Source organism: Xenopus laevis, chromosome 1L, assembly GCF_017654675.1.
Source record: "Xenopus laevis strain J_2021 chromosome 1L, Xenopus_laevis_v10.1, whole genome shotgun sequence".
In the NCBI taxonomy this organism is placed as follows: domain Eukaryota; kingdom Metazoa; phylum Chordata; class Amphibia; order Anura; family Pipidae; genus Xenopus; species Xenopus laevis.
The window spans coordinates 36128750-36143931 of record NC_054371.1 but is presented as its reverse complement, the minus strand read 5'-3'; the positions used below and the strand labels follow the sequence as shown (position 1 = coordinate 36143931).

At 36.3% G+C, this 15182-nt stretch overlaps 1 pseudogene; it reads left to right on the top strand.

Annotated features, from left to right (window-relative positions):
- LOC121400534 overlaps nt 1-15182 on the top strand; it is a 112843-nt pseudogene that overhangs the window by 78423 nt on the left and 19238 nt on the right.

The following is a 15182-nucleotide window of genomic DNA, read 5'->3' as shown; positions in this document are numbered from 1 at the left end:
AAAGTCAAAGACCTGGGGTACGAGAGGAAGGAAATTGGAAACTAAAACCTACATTTTGGAAATAATGGTTAAAAAAACATTTTTTAAATGTTGTGTTGGCTTGATTTGACACACAAACTCGTTTTACCTTTCACATTTTTACTGTCATTAAAAACGTATGGGTGTTCAATTGAATTATCTCTGAGACCAATTGAATTATATTTCTGCAAGCAGTGCCATAGTACAGGTATGCGAAGTGTTATCCAGAATGTGTGGGACCTGGGACTTTCTAGATAAGGGGTCTTTCTGTAATTTGGATCTCAATACTTTAAGGGGCCTATTTACTAATATTTGGATTTCCATTTTTTTTTAAGAATCATGTTTTTATTCTAAAAAAAAGATTTTTCTCTGTACATTTGAGATTTATTAAGTGTAAAAAACATGAAAAACTCTAATACAATACTTCTCCAAGTAAAAGCAGTTGAGGTCCCATAGAAGTCAATGGGAGCTGTGATGATCCTAGTGGACTTTTTTTTAGTCATTCAGATTTTTAGAGGCTTAATATTTCTGATTAGAGATATTCGTATTTTTTCTGCACTTTTTTTCGTACTTTTTATGTTCAGATCCTCACCATCTTTGGACTTGTCACTAAGTTGTGACTGTCAGAAAAACTCACATTTTTAGAGTTTTTAGAAATATTCATATTTTTTTCAGATCGATAAGCACTTTTTTTCCATTCATACTTTTTATATTTAGATCTTTTAATAACTTTTCATGGCATTCATGATTTCAGAGAAATATAATTTAATTGTGGTTTCAAAAAGTTCTAATACCATTAAATTTGACCTTTAATAAATGGGCCTGTAAGTATGCTAAAATGGCGAAAAGAGCCTAAGCCACTAAAATAGGCGATAGCCGAACTCCCACAGCGTCGAAAAGACCCAATGTCACGAAAACAGATGAATTGAAGTCCTGAAGTGGTGAAAAGACCAAAGTCACCAAAGGAGGCAAAGTTGAAGTCTTGAAGTCATGAGTTCAATTCTACTGAACACCAATTTGTGTTTTTTGTTTTTAGTCCCTTGGCCACCACGCTATTATTTTAATATACTATAGGCCCCTGCCACCAATGTTTATTTTTAAAAATATTCTTTGGGGTCCCAATTTTTTTTTTTAACTTGTAAGGGGGTCCCTGGCGCCAATGTTTTTTTTAAAAAATATTCTTTGGGGCCCCGTTTTTTTTAACTTGTAAGGGGGCCCTGGTGCTAATGTTTTTTTTTTAACTTATAGGGGCCCCAATTATTTTTTTTATCTTGTTGGGGTGCCCTGACCACCATTTTTTTTTTCAAAAAACTGTTTTTAACTGTTGTGTGGAGTGGGTGGGATCTGGGGTGGGTGGGGATCAGGGGGCCCCAACAATTTTGTTGAACAGGGCCCTGTGATTTCTAATGGCAGCCCTGAACCCAATAGGGATGCACTGTAGGTAACTTTTTTGTTATTACTGGTATGGTACCCATTATCTGGAATGCTCAGGCTCTCCTGATAAGGGGGTCTTTCTGTAGTTTGGATCTGCAAACTATAAATCTTTTAAAAAGTAATTTAAATAGTATATAAACCTGATAGGACTATTTTGCTTCCAATAAGGATTAATCATACATAAGTTTGGATCAAGTACAACATACTGTTATTATATCAAGGATATATGTTTTCAACTTTCAAATGATTTTCTTAATTTTGAACTTTCTGGATAACAGGTTTCCAGATAAGGGATCCCATGCTTGTACAGAAAACAAGGAAATGTTAAAATGTTGAATTATTTCATTAAAATGAAGTCTATAGGGGATGACTTTAAAATAATTCAGAGATTTTTGGTTAACATGTTTCTGCATAAAGGATCTTATACCTGTATTTGAATGTGATCTCTGTCCATTGTTAGTCTGATTGCATTTGTACTTAAAGATGGGCTGTAGTTAGAAAACAGATTGTTCACTTTTGCCTGAAAACAAGTGTAATACTCGGTAAATCAAGGTTTTTTTGGGGAAAGGTTTTACGTCATTGCTAAAAAAAAGTTACTGGTACTGTTTATGTTTGCACAGATAAAGCCATTTTTGGGGACAATTTTTACTTTCAGGCAAAGAGCATTAGCCACCTCTTGCCTTATGGCTTGGGATCAGAGCATGGGTCCCAAAGCAGGATCAATTACCATGAATGTCTCATTAACATTGACTACACTGCTGCTTCAGTTTGCTTGTGGCTGGTTTAACAGTAAAAGGGAAGAAACAGCTGAACTTACTGTATAAACGCAATAAATTAAATCTGAATCTCCAATGTCGCAGAAAAATAACAAAACATCATTACATTTTGTGTACATATAAAATGGTACTATAATACAAGGGGACACCATATCCCATCAGCATGCCATATCTATTGCTGTATACGGTCTATTGTATCTCCAAAATAGATGCACAATAATATTAATTGAACCCAATTAGAGCTAGAATGCCTATAGCGATTATTAACAAATAAAGCTTCTTTTTACACTACCATGTTTTAATTGGGACAAACAGTTTAAATTATGCCGTTTTAATTGTGTCCATTAGAAACTGTCCAAAACATAGGATGAAACCCAGGAATATGGGCCTCCATTTGGTTAAGAGATTTCTTTTGCTTCACTAGTTTGATGAGCAAAACAATATAAACGCAGCACAGACAGAATACAAATAGGCTCCATTCCAAGCCTGCATATTGTTGATTGAAAATAAATGGAATGGTGTACTCTGCACACAGCATAGCCTTGTGAAATGATGTCTTCTTCGCTTCCAGAGGTAATCTAATATTACTCCCGATACCAATGTACTTCTAACATGTTGTGGTAGATCAGCACAAAGCAATAGTACACTTCTGGTCGGGGAATTGTTTTCAGAGCCCTCGTTTGACGTTTGATGTTTCCCCAGCAAAGAATGCTATGGGAAAATTAGTGGTAAAGGTGGTAAAGGATTTACACAGATCAAGGAATTAAGTGATAGTGTATACTTGATAGACACTGTAATACCATATATTCCAGGTATTTATCTTTGGAAAATCTGCACTTGGGAAATCTGACATAAATGTTAGCAATGAAACAAAGCAATGAATATTGTTGTTCCTTTGCTAGCTAGGTACAGTATGTGCCCATATTGTCGAGGAATTGATCACGTTTGTTTGTGCTACAGCATTCGGTTAAGATGTTAAAATAAAGATATCAGTGCACCATTTCTATTGCATCTATGAATACAGTATGCTATCATGCCATTTCTTTACTATTGCCACACATGAATAAATAGGACCAATTTCCTTTATTGTCTTTCCAGCTGCCCCGCATTATTCGAGCTGTCAGTGAGGGTAAGATTCCGTAGCTAGTGGAACAGTATTAAATTGCCCCATGGAGCAAAGCACCTAAAAAGTGCCAACAGCAACAAGTGGCAGTACAGACACACGATAGGGAGAAAATGCTAAGCAATAAAGCATTTATTTATTAAAATATTTGTATTCTCTGTCACAATGCTAAGGACCTGAGGTTTTCTGGATAACACATCTTTCCGTAATTTTAATCTTCATACTTTAAGTCTACTAGAAAATCACGTAAACATTAAAGAAACCCAATTGACTGGTTTTGCTTCCTATAATGATTAATTATATCTAAGTATGCATCAAGTACAAGGTACTATTTTATTATTACAACTAGACATTAAGCCCGTTAAATTAACGGGCGCTGAGACGGTCCGTGGGGCACATGCGCAGTAGCGCAATCCCACAGACACAGGGACTGGACGCAGCGACACTTCAACTTTATTATATAGGTTAAAAATTTGGATTATTTGGACAGAATGGAGTATATGGGAGAATTAATGTAATTCAGAGCTTTCTGGATAATGGGTTTCTGGATAATGGATTCCATACCTGTACTGCTGTAAACAACAAACCCTCTTTGTGTCAATGAAAACCATTCAAAGATAAAAGGGATAATTTACTTATGCCCCAGGCCAAACTGCAATTGCACGAAGGGGCACAAAAGCAAGGGGGGAATGGCTGTGCTGTGCACCTCATGGCATATAAACTTTCCAGCATGGAGAGCACAGTTCGCCATCAGGGGGTGCAGATCAACCCTATTCTTCAATGCTATGTCTACTCACTACAACTCATGAATACAGTGTTGCTGAATGCAGTCGGTGTTGTATTCACTGGAGCACCCACAGGTCTCTATGCTCCAGAATACAAACCTATGGCAATTCTGCACTGAAGCAAAGCAGGTGGAGATTAGAAAAGACCCCAAAGGCTTGGAGGTTGACACATATTAATTGATGAAAACATTATTAAGAGCTAATTGAATAGATTGGCATCAATGAGATATACAAGTTCTTTAGTAACATCTACTATCTGGATAACAACACTGGTGTCCTCAATGGTTGCTTTTTGACATTGCACATATTTAGAAATATCCTGTGAAAATGCTACATATTAATTGTATATTATTTATATAATAGTAACAACATATAATTATATAATTAATAATAATTATTCTTGTTTGCACCTTAAACATTTGCTTCCAGAACTGGGCCTAGGTTTTTAGCATGTAGCCTACATTCTAAAAAACTACTAGAGGTTCCTTGGCCATGGTGCTCCTGTAATGACCCTCTCTTTTCATTTGTTCAGACACAAATGTACTGTTTCAAATAATGTTGGTACTGTGAGTACATTAATGTTATTTTATGCTTTACAGAATACAGAAATGTTTTGACGTTAATCATCTGGATACTCGGTCTCTAGCCAAAGCCTTTTCTTCCTGCTTGTTTCAAACAAATGGAGAAAATGAACAGGAAGTAGCTGTTCTGATAGATCTAATTGCCAATTATGTGAATATTTTTAATGTAAGTATGGACGCTTGCCTTTAACAAGTAAATAACCCATGAAAAGGACAATTTCTAATGAGAGTAGTTGCAAACGGAATAAAAATGTATTCCGCATGTACAGCCCTTGTGAATAGCTTTATCTGTATTTTATTTAGATAAGTGAAGATCAGGTGCAACAAATGGAAACAGAGAACCGGTTTATTACCAAATGGAAAAGAGACCCGGGTGAGATATAAAAACTTTTCAAAAAAAGGGAAAAATAGAACACTATAAAAATTAAATGAACATCTGTAAATGTGTTATGCATTTCTTTGCTAGCCAAAACAGTCCTGATCTCTTATTTGCATTGCTCTTTATATTTGTTTTACAGCAGAATTGTAGTATTGTGGTACTCATCCTGATGGGTTCTTTAAATATCTGCAAAGTACTGAAATATTTTAATCTTATGAGTAAAGTGATAAAAGTGGCCTGATGGACTTTGGTCCCAAAATCAAGGATTATGGTGTCATAAAGTATGGATTAAAAAGGTGCTCTGGACTGCTATATAAATAAGAAATGTAAGGGTCGGAAATTACCTTAATTGGCTGTTAACTTAAGAACTGTACATTTTTTTAAAAGACATGAAAAAGGCCTATGCCATTACTATTTTCAAAGTGTCATAAGCTTAAATTCTTTGTTTCCTTATGGAAATGCATTAAAATGTCCTTTACTGTTTTTTGAGGAAAAAATTCTCTGGACCACGGAAGTACATTCCAGTGTGTAGTGGAGTAGGTTCATCCTTTTCCTCACCTACAGAGGTGGTTATTTATCAACGTTCATCATTCCCGCTCCCCGCTAATTCAAATTGTTTTGTGCTAAAAATCTGAATACATTTTTTAAAAGCGCGCATTTTTCTATTCATTAAGTGAAAAAAAGTGATAAAAATCGAATGTAAAACTTCGGCATCTGAAAGCTTGCAAGTCATGTCCCAGGCAAAATGTTAACTATTTATTCAATTTGAGTTTTAAATTTTTTTTTGCACTTATCAAGCCATTTAAAATTATTAAATGGCTTGATCGGAAAACATGTTTTTTTTCAAAACGCGTCAGGTAATAGTGCTACTCCAGCAGAATTCTGCACTGAAATCCATTTCTCAAAAGAGCAAACAGTTTTTTTTTTCATATTCAATTTTGAAATCTGACATGGGGCTAAACATTTTGTCAATTTCCCAGCTGCCCCTGGTTATGTGACTTGTGCCTGCACTTTAGGAGAGAAATGCTTTCTGGCAGGCTGCTGTTTTTCCTTCTCAATGTAACCGAATGTGTCTCAGTGGGACATGGGTTTTTACTATTGAGTGTTGTTCTTAGATCTACCAGGCAGCTGTTATCTTGTGTTAGGGAGCTGCTATCTGGTTACCTTCCCATTGTTCTTTTGTTTGGCTGCTGGAGGGGGGGGGAGGGAGGGAGGGGGGTGACATCACTCCAACTTGCAGTACAGCAGTAAAGAGTGATTGAAGTTTATCAGAGCACATGTCACATGACTTGGGGCAGCTGGGAAATTGACAATATGTCTAGCCCCATGTCAGATTTCAAAATTGAATATAAAAAAATCTGTTTGCTCTTTTGAGAAATGGATTTCAGTGCATAATTCTGCTGGAGCAGCACTATTAATTGTTCCCATGACAGTATCCCTTTAATAAAATGCAAACTGGAGGTTTTTGTATTTTTTTCATGACTTTATTCAATAGAATGCTTTATATTTCTTCATAAACAAGCAATACATAAGTTTTGTTTAAATTATGAGTTTATTTAAAGGAGAAAAAACCCTCTAAAAATACACAAGGTCACAATAAACAAACACAAAAGGTTGCTAAAACAAAACCCTAAAGCTACAAGAAAAAGTTGAGCATTTTGTTTGTTTCCCCCAAACTTGAAAATTGATAAATCGGCCTCCTAGAATCTGATTGTCAGTGACTATGGGATGGTGCAGTATCTCTGATTCATGAAAAATGTCTTTAGTGACTGAAGCCTCCCTGCTTCTAGTTATGTTTTCTCTAATGGTTTTGATGACAAAACTCTTCACCCAAAATCCTAAAGAACAAAAGAAAGGATTTAAAATAAATTTTGAGAAAAGCCTGGGTAAAAAAATGTGACTTTAAATAGCAGCTTTATGATTTAGAATACAGAAAAAGTTACAAATATTTGAGCAACCTTTTTCACCATTGCCACACAGTTGCACCAGCACCGATGATGTATAATCATGACATTCTCATGTCTATGACAGAATGTTTGACAATTTCTCAACAACCTGACAAACCAGAATATGTTGGTATCCCTGTTAAGAGCATGACTATGCACAGTATTCAGTTGTAGAAGTGCAGTGTTTAGGGGTTATGTCAGACAGTTTGTCTAGGTCCTACTGTTCCATATAACGCTAATGTGTCTTTTGCAAAACACTGTCAATATACAATGCTTCTTTCTTTTTCCTGCTGAACCTTTCATTTACTGTAGAACTTATTCTCTGGAGTCTCGACTATAACAATCTTAGGCTGCCATTTCTTCTTACCTGTCATTTTTTTTCTTTTCCTTTGGCTGAGTCATTTTTCTTGCATTCAGAGATCTACCTTCATCTCCTCTGAAATCCCTCTAGTCCCACATTGCCAACAAACTTCTACCCTCCTTTAAGTCTATTCATTGCATGTCACCCTCCTATAAAACTCCTTTTTTACACTCCCCACGCCTGCCAATCATTTCTACTGGGTTAAAGAATGTATTGTAACAACATAGTTGGTAGGCCTCTTATAAAGAACTTTATTTTGATTACAGGTTTTGTGCTTGCCCACATCTGAAATTCTTTAGGAAAATACAGTATACTGTATGAGCCTTAATCTAAGAACTAGGCTTTTACTTTTACAGACTAGCTGCTGAAGACCCCTTAGCTACATCTATCTATATACAATCACAGGTTCAGGGTCGGACTGGGGGCCTCAGGGCCCACCGGGGCTTCTGCCCCAGGGCCCCCCACCACCCCTCCCCCTGCTGCACTGGCATGCCGTGTGTGTGTGTGCATGCATGAATGCACACAATGTTTTTGCCACGACGACCAGACAATGGGAGGTTTCGGCATTAAGAAACCTTTGTAGTGTGGATGTGGGTGCGGATCTTGGCCGGTGGAGCCCACCAGGGCCGGATTTGCGGCAAGGCCACATATGCGCGGGCCTAGGGCGGCATCAATTAAGGGATGGCATGCCGCCCAGCTGCACAAGCAGTTTTTTGCCGCAGCACTAGCGCTGAATGGCTAGTGCTCCGAAACCAAGCTAAGAGGATGCGCATTCGGGTTTTCTTTAGAGAGGGAGGGGGCGACGGAGGAAAATCCGGCCCTGGGGCCCAGAAGAGCCGGGGCCCAAAAGGTTTTTTCCCGGTTTCCCGCTGGCCCAGTCCAACCCTGCACAAGTAAATTATGAAGGGTGTATTTACATATTATAAGTTAATTATCCAAATAAACTCGAGCATTTGACTACTAAAACCTTTGCGACATTTCCTAAACTTTCATGTTGTTCCTTCATCCAAATACCTCAGATTCCTGCTGATTGTTTTTTTCCCCTGAGCAGGTTTTTCAAAAACATAAAAAGCTTTGTACCTAAAATCTGACAAACAATTTTTTTGGAATGAGCAATTATAGAACTGTCCTCACAATGGCTTCACCAACTAGATCTACCTCCACTCAGGCCCTATGTACAGTCCACCTCCTCCATGTGGGGTCCAAAGAGGCAAAGCACATGTTGGTTTCCTAGATAGGCTGTGTAAAATATTATTAAATAAGTTGCATTACATGTTTTGTATCCAGAGATCCTTCCTCAGGTGCTTGTGTTAATACAAGCACATGAGGAAGGATCTCTGGATTGCAAACATGTTATGCAACTTATTTAATAAAGGATCACAGTTTGGCTGAAACGGTTCTCCAGAGTGATATGTCGTGATTTGTGAAGTGTGGCGCTACCTGGCTCTGTATGATGAACCGAACACAGTGAGAACACAAGAGAAGTCTTTACCAATATCTGCTTTATACCATGGAAAGTTTTTGGCTACTCTTTAGTAGAGCACCATTACTTTAGGATTCCTTGTTTCAGATGGTCCCTTTCAGTGTTAGGTGCAAGAAAAGATAATGTTGCTGAACTGCACCAAACATTGAACAAAAATAATTGTACTTATTTATTAAAGTGTTCCTTATGAGCTAGTGCAGTTGTAGTGGCATTAAATGTGTGGTTAGCCAGCATGTTATAGAATGGCCAAATCTAAGCAACTTTTTTATTATTTATTCTTTATAGTTTTTTAAAATTATTTCCTGTCTTCTGACTCCTCCCAACTTTCAAATAGGGGGCACTGAACCCATCTAAAAAACAAATGCCCTGTAAAGCAACACATTTATTGTTACTGCTACTTTTGATTATTCAACTTTCTATTCAGACCCTCTCCTATTCATATTCCAGTCTCTTATTCAAATCAGTGCATGGTTGCTAGGATAATGAAGACCATAGCAACCAAATTGCTGAAACTGGAAACTGGAGAGTTGCTGAATAAAAAGCAAAATAACTCAAAAACCACTAATAATAAAAAATCGCAAATTATCTCATAATATCACTTTCTACATCATAATAAAAGTTAATGCAAGGGTGAACAAACTGCTCAATGTATGAAGCAGGTACTTATTCCATGTAGGAGATGGAACTTGGTAGGTTTACACTCACCTCTCTGGGATAATTGCTAGTGGTGTGGATCCCCTCTAGTGAAAGCATCTAAGAAATAGTATCAACTGGGAATACTACTACAGCCTATCAATTCATGTTAAAGCCAATTGTTTTTTGTGTTTGTCTGTCTTGTACCTCTGAGATGTACTACAGGTATGGGACCTGTTATCCAGAATGCTCGGGACCTGGGGTTTTCCGGATAATGGATCTTTCCGTAATTTGGGTCTTCATGCCTTAAGTCTACTAGAAATTAATTTAAACATTAAATAAACCCAATAGGCTGGTTTTGCTTCCAATAAGGATTAATTATATCTTAGTTGGGATCAAGTACAAGCTACTGTTTTATTATTACAGAGAAAAAGGAAATCATTTTTAAAAATTTGGATTATTTGGATAAAATGGGGTCTATTGGAGACAGCCATTCCGTAATTTGGAGCTTTCTGGGTATCGGGTTTCCAGATAAGGGATCCTATACCTGTATTACATTACAGTACTTCCCTTCCAGGATCTCAAGCAGCATTGTTCCTGTTCTGCAAGTGGAATGTAAAGAGGAAAAACTTTTAGCTCCATTCCACTATATTAATTATAGACAGGAACTGGTCATATCCTCCGCTGAATTGGTATAGGGGCTTAGGTCACAGCAACTGGGTGTTCCTAAACCAATGTGGGAATTAAATCTGTGACACTACATTGATTTATGTATAAAGTCATCTATTATAATGCACTATTAGTAAGTACAAAAAAATTAAAATACAGACACTGTGGTGGTTATTTACTAAACTCCGAATGCAAAAATCACAAAAAAAATTATTATTTTTTTAATATAAAATCAGACTTTTAAAAAATCACTAATTTTTCAGAATTTATTAAACCCCGAGCATGGAAACGTCCAAATCTGAAAATCCGGCATCTCAGACCTGTCGAGGTTGCATATAAGTCAATGGGAGAAGTCCCAATGATATTTTGATGTGCGCTGGGTTTTGGGCAGTACCCCGAAGTTTTCGGGTGGAAATTATGAAAAAATCATGAAATTTGTGAATATTGGATGAAAAAGTCCGAAAAATTCGTGAAAATCAGATTTTTCCCCCAAAGCAAATTTTCTGGAAAATGTGATAATAAAGAGTAAAAAACCCAAGCGGATCTGATCAGAGTTTATAGCAGAAAATATTGAGATAAATTCGGACTTTGATAAATAACCCCCTAAATGTTATACATAATGCATCTGCATCACTATGGAAGGCATACAGGCCGGGCATGAGCATTCACTTAAATGCCTAGCAATTACTCCCAATATGGTTGCACTAAAAAGTTATCATGGGAGCAGTATTCAAAGAGAACCCTGCAAAACACGGAAATTCACAGCGAATACGCGCCATCACTATTCCCATACGGTGGTATAAGTATTGATGCAAGGTGCAAGAACTCTCTGGATGTTTTTCGTTTTTTCCACCACATGAGCCCCAGAATCATTGCATGGGTAAACAATCCTCTTAGCATCACATTACAATAATTCTAACATCACAATTGCTAGACAAGCAAATCATTTGACAGCTTGTTTCCATAAACTTGTGTCATTTTTTTCCATTTCAGATATGTAATTCTGGTGACTGGCTGATTGAAGTTTATGTAGAAAGAAAAATCCTGACATGTGTGTAATCATTAGAGTAAGAACGCAACATGTTAGTACTGAATGAAATTCAGTTATAAGGTTAAATGCATTGTCTACATTCATTCCTCCATAAATAACACATCACCGGCAAGCAGAGGGTCTTGTGACCATTACACCTTCATTTAAATGTGCTATAATTTGCCTTAAGAAATAAAACTTTTTTTTAATCCCCCCAGTTTCTATGAATATGATATTAAGTCAGTTTTAAGCCATTAATAATATATATTATTTACTGGCTGTCTCCTACTATATTAAAGCTATATTATGGGGCACATTTACTTAGCTTGAGTGGAGATAAGGATAAAAAATACTTCCAATTTCGAAGTATTTTTTTGGCTACTTCGACCATCGAATTGGCTACTTCGACCTTCGATTACAACTTCAAATCGAATAATTTGAAGTAAAAATCGTACGACTATTCGACCATTCAATAGTCGAAGTACTGTCTCTTTAAAAAAAATTCCGACCACCTACTTCGCCACCTAAAACCTACCAAGCATCAATGTTAACCTATGGGGAAGGTCCCCATAGCCTTTCCTAGCTTTTTTTGATCAAAGGAAAATCGTTCGATCGATGGATTAAAATCCTTCGAATCGTTAGATTAGAAGGATTTAATCGGTCGATCAAACGATTTTTCCTTCGATCATACGAACAAAGGAAATGCGGTAAATCCTTCGACTTTGATATTCGAAGTCAAAGGATTTTACTTCGACGGTCGAATATCGAGGGTTAATTAACCCTTGATATTCAACCCATAGTAAATGTGGCCCTATATATTATATCATATTATAGCTCCGGCTTTACAAGAGCGAAATAGGTCCCAATGGTCTAGGTCTTGTGTTCTAATGCAAATAGAGCACACATAGGGGAAAAGAGTAAAAACGTCAAAAATAGTTCATGGCAACACAGGCATTGTTATTCCTCTTTATTATATCTATGTAGTTGTGTGGGAAAATATAAAAGCACATTGAAGCTATTATTGCACTTGTGTTATGTCTATAGTTTTCCTAAAACAATGGTATCATAACTAGTCTCATAATTATAATTATATATTCTCCTATCAATATTGCAGTGTGGGTGCAGTCTTTCTTTTTCTGTTGTATGGATATATTTTCTTCCTTCTTACATAAAGCTCCTTGCTATAGTATTAAATTTAAAAAAAAAAATTACTGCGAAATACCAACAAAATGGAATGTAAACCTGACTTTTAATTACGGTAGCTCAGAAATTTCAGCAGCCGCAAGTCAATGTACAGAAATCTTTCTTCGAAACATGTTAATGAAGGAACCAAGACACATTCCCAAATATCATATCATTAATTCATTAAAGTGTTGAATAATTAGTTTGTTTTTTGTTGCACAGTTTTACTTTCTGTGGGTTGGGAAGTGGCTCGCCAAAGCATTATCTCATTTCTGTGATATATTAACAGGTACCACCTACCATGGAAACAGCCGAGCTGACTAATTGTGCTTTGGGAATAAAAAACATTACTCTTACCAAGGAAATGCCTTGGGCAACATTTAAAGTAATTGAAAACAGAGAACACAATGCACTTGTGTCATCGTATCTTTAGCCATGTCTATAGTTTTTCTTAAAGCAATGTTACTATAACTGATCTGATAATAATAATTATATATTCTCCTATCGGCATTGCAGACTGAATTTTTGAGTGCAGTGAGGGTACACTTTTTCTGCTGTATGGATATATTTTCTTTCTTCTTACATAAAGCTCCTTGCTATAGTATTAAATTTAAAAAAAATGACTGCAAAATACCAACAAAATGGAATGTAAACGTGACTTTTAATTAGCTCAGAAATGTCAGCAGCTGCAAGTCAATGTACAGAAATCTTTCTTTGAAACAAGTTAATGAAGGAACCAGGACACATTCCCAAATATCCCATCATCAAGTCCCATCATTAATTCATTGATATAGAGAATAATTAGTTTGTTATTTGTTGCACAGTTTTACTTTCTGTGGGTTGGGAAGTGGCTCGCCAAAGCATTATCTCATTTCTGTGATATATTAACAGGTACCACCTACCATGGAAACAACCGAGCTGACTAATTGTGCTATGGGAATAAAAAACATTACCCTTACCTTGGAAATGCCTTGGGCAACATTTGAAGTAATTGAAAATGGAGAACTTGGTATGTTGATATTTATTGCTGCAACTGATTTACTTAGATTTCATTATTACTACCAAATAAGCAAAGTTTCACAAAGTTTCACTGCTGAGTTTAATAGGCATCACATGCAGTGTTACATATTACAATTAGATACAATGCTCAAAAATGTTGGTTTAAAGAATGCTACTTACTGTACATAATTCAGTTCCAATGCAGAACTGTAGCCCTATCTCTAGGAATCTGGATGTTATTCTGTGACTACCTATAGATTAAGACCACCCATTCCACACCTCAAATGAACAAAGGAAACTACCTCTAACCACAATCTAGTTGGGACCATATCTGTCAAATATGATCTGCAGCCCAATGCTAATTCAGGATAATTTTAGTCATCAGCTGACTATGCACTTTATTGCTCTAACTATTTATTAGAGCAGTGATCCCCAAGCAGTGGTTCGCAAGCAGCCGGATACTCCCCAACTCCCAGTGACCACAAAATGCTTAGTTTTGAATTCTTGGTTTGGTGGAACCATCTGAGAAACTGTGAAGGGAGAATACTTTCTTTTTACCTTTCATTTTTAATGAGTGCTAAAACTATTGTACAGTGATCATCAGATAGGCAGTAGTGTACCTGCAAAAATAATTAATAATAATAATAAAAATAATAAATAAAATCTCCAACCCTTTCTCTAATCTAATATAGACACTTTCTCCTTTAATCGAATATAGGAACTCCCTTTTAGCATTCACATCCTCTTACTTCTCCAAACCACTGGAGAGGAACCTCTACCTTACAGTATGTCTTCTATTAATCTGGGGATAGATCATCAAAGCATTGCTACAAATCTAATATCTACCTCAAATGAATATGCAATTTAATAAAGACTATAAACATATCCAATTCAAATCCCAAAGGAACTCAACAAATATCAGCCTTTTTTCCATCAAATTATGCTTTTGAAGGATAAAAGTATGCATTACACAGTGTGCATTATTAATCTGTATCCAGGGAATACAACTGAATATGCGTAAAACATACAGTGTGATGTTCTTGGGCATATTGGTTCATAACATCTTCACCAATTAGAAGACAATAAAATAAGGATGTTCTGCCACTCATATTTATTAATTTAATTGCACTGTTTATACCTGCCTGTGCTTTTTAGGTATTGTAAGTAGTACAGCTGTAGAAATATAAATGTATATGCTACATGAATACAAATATTAATTGCTGAGTGTCAGGCTGTTTGACAAGCCCCACCTAATTGATTTAACTGTTTCCATCTAAATACCAATGGAGATTTACAGACAGAATCTAGGTCAATGAGGTTTCCTTTATTAATAAAGACTAATAGTATTTTAGCCACTAGTGTGCTCAGTCACAAACAGCAGTGGTCAGAATGCTCCTATCCACATGGTAACATGGCAAGGTTAAAAAGGACACCCTCCATCAAGTTCAATGTTTTATGTCTATATAATTCACATGAGCCAGGAATAGCCTGTAAAGTATAGTCTTATAAACAGTGCTTAGTGATGTCATCGGTTATGACCAGAGTTTAGTGATGTAATTTCTGGTGCATGACACATAACTTGTGTATTATAATATATAAAGTACCCCCTGTTGCAAAACATCAGGATATTAGAAGTCACCTCGGAATTCCATGACCTTTGCCCTCGTGTTTTGTATATGGTCATAGAACTCCTCAGTAACTTATAATATCATTTCATTTTACAAGAGGGGATACTGTATTCACTCTATATAACCTTCCTAACTGCTAGTTGATCCAAAGGAAG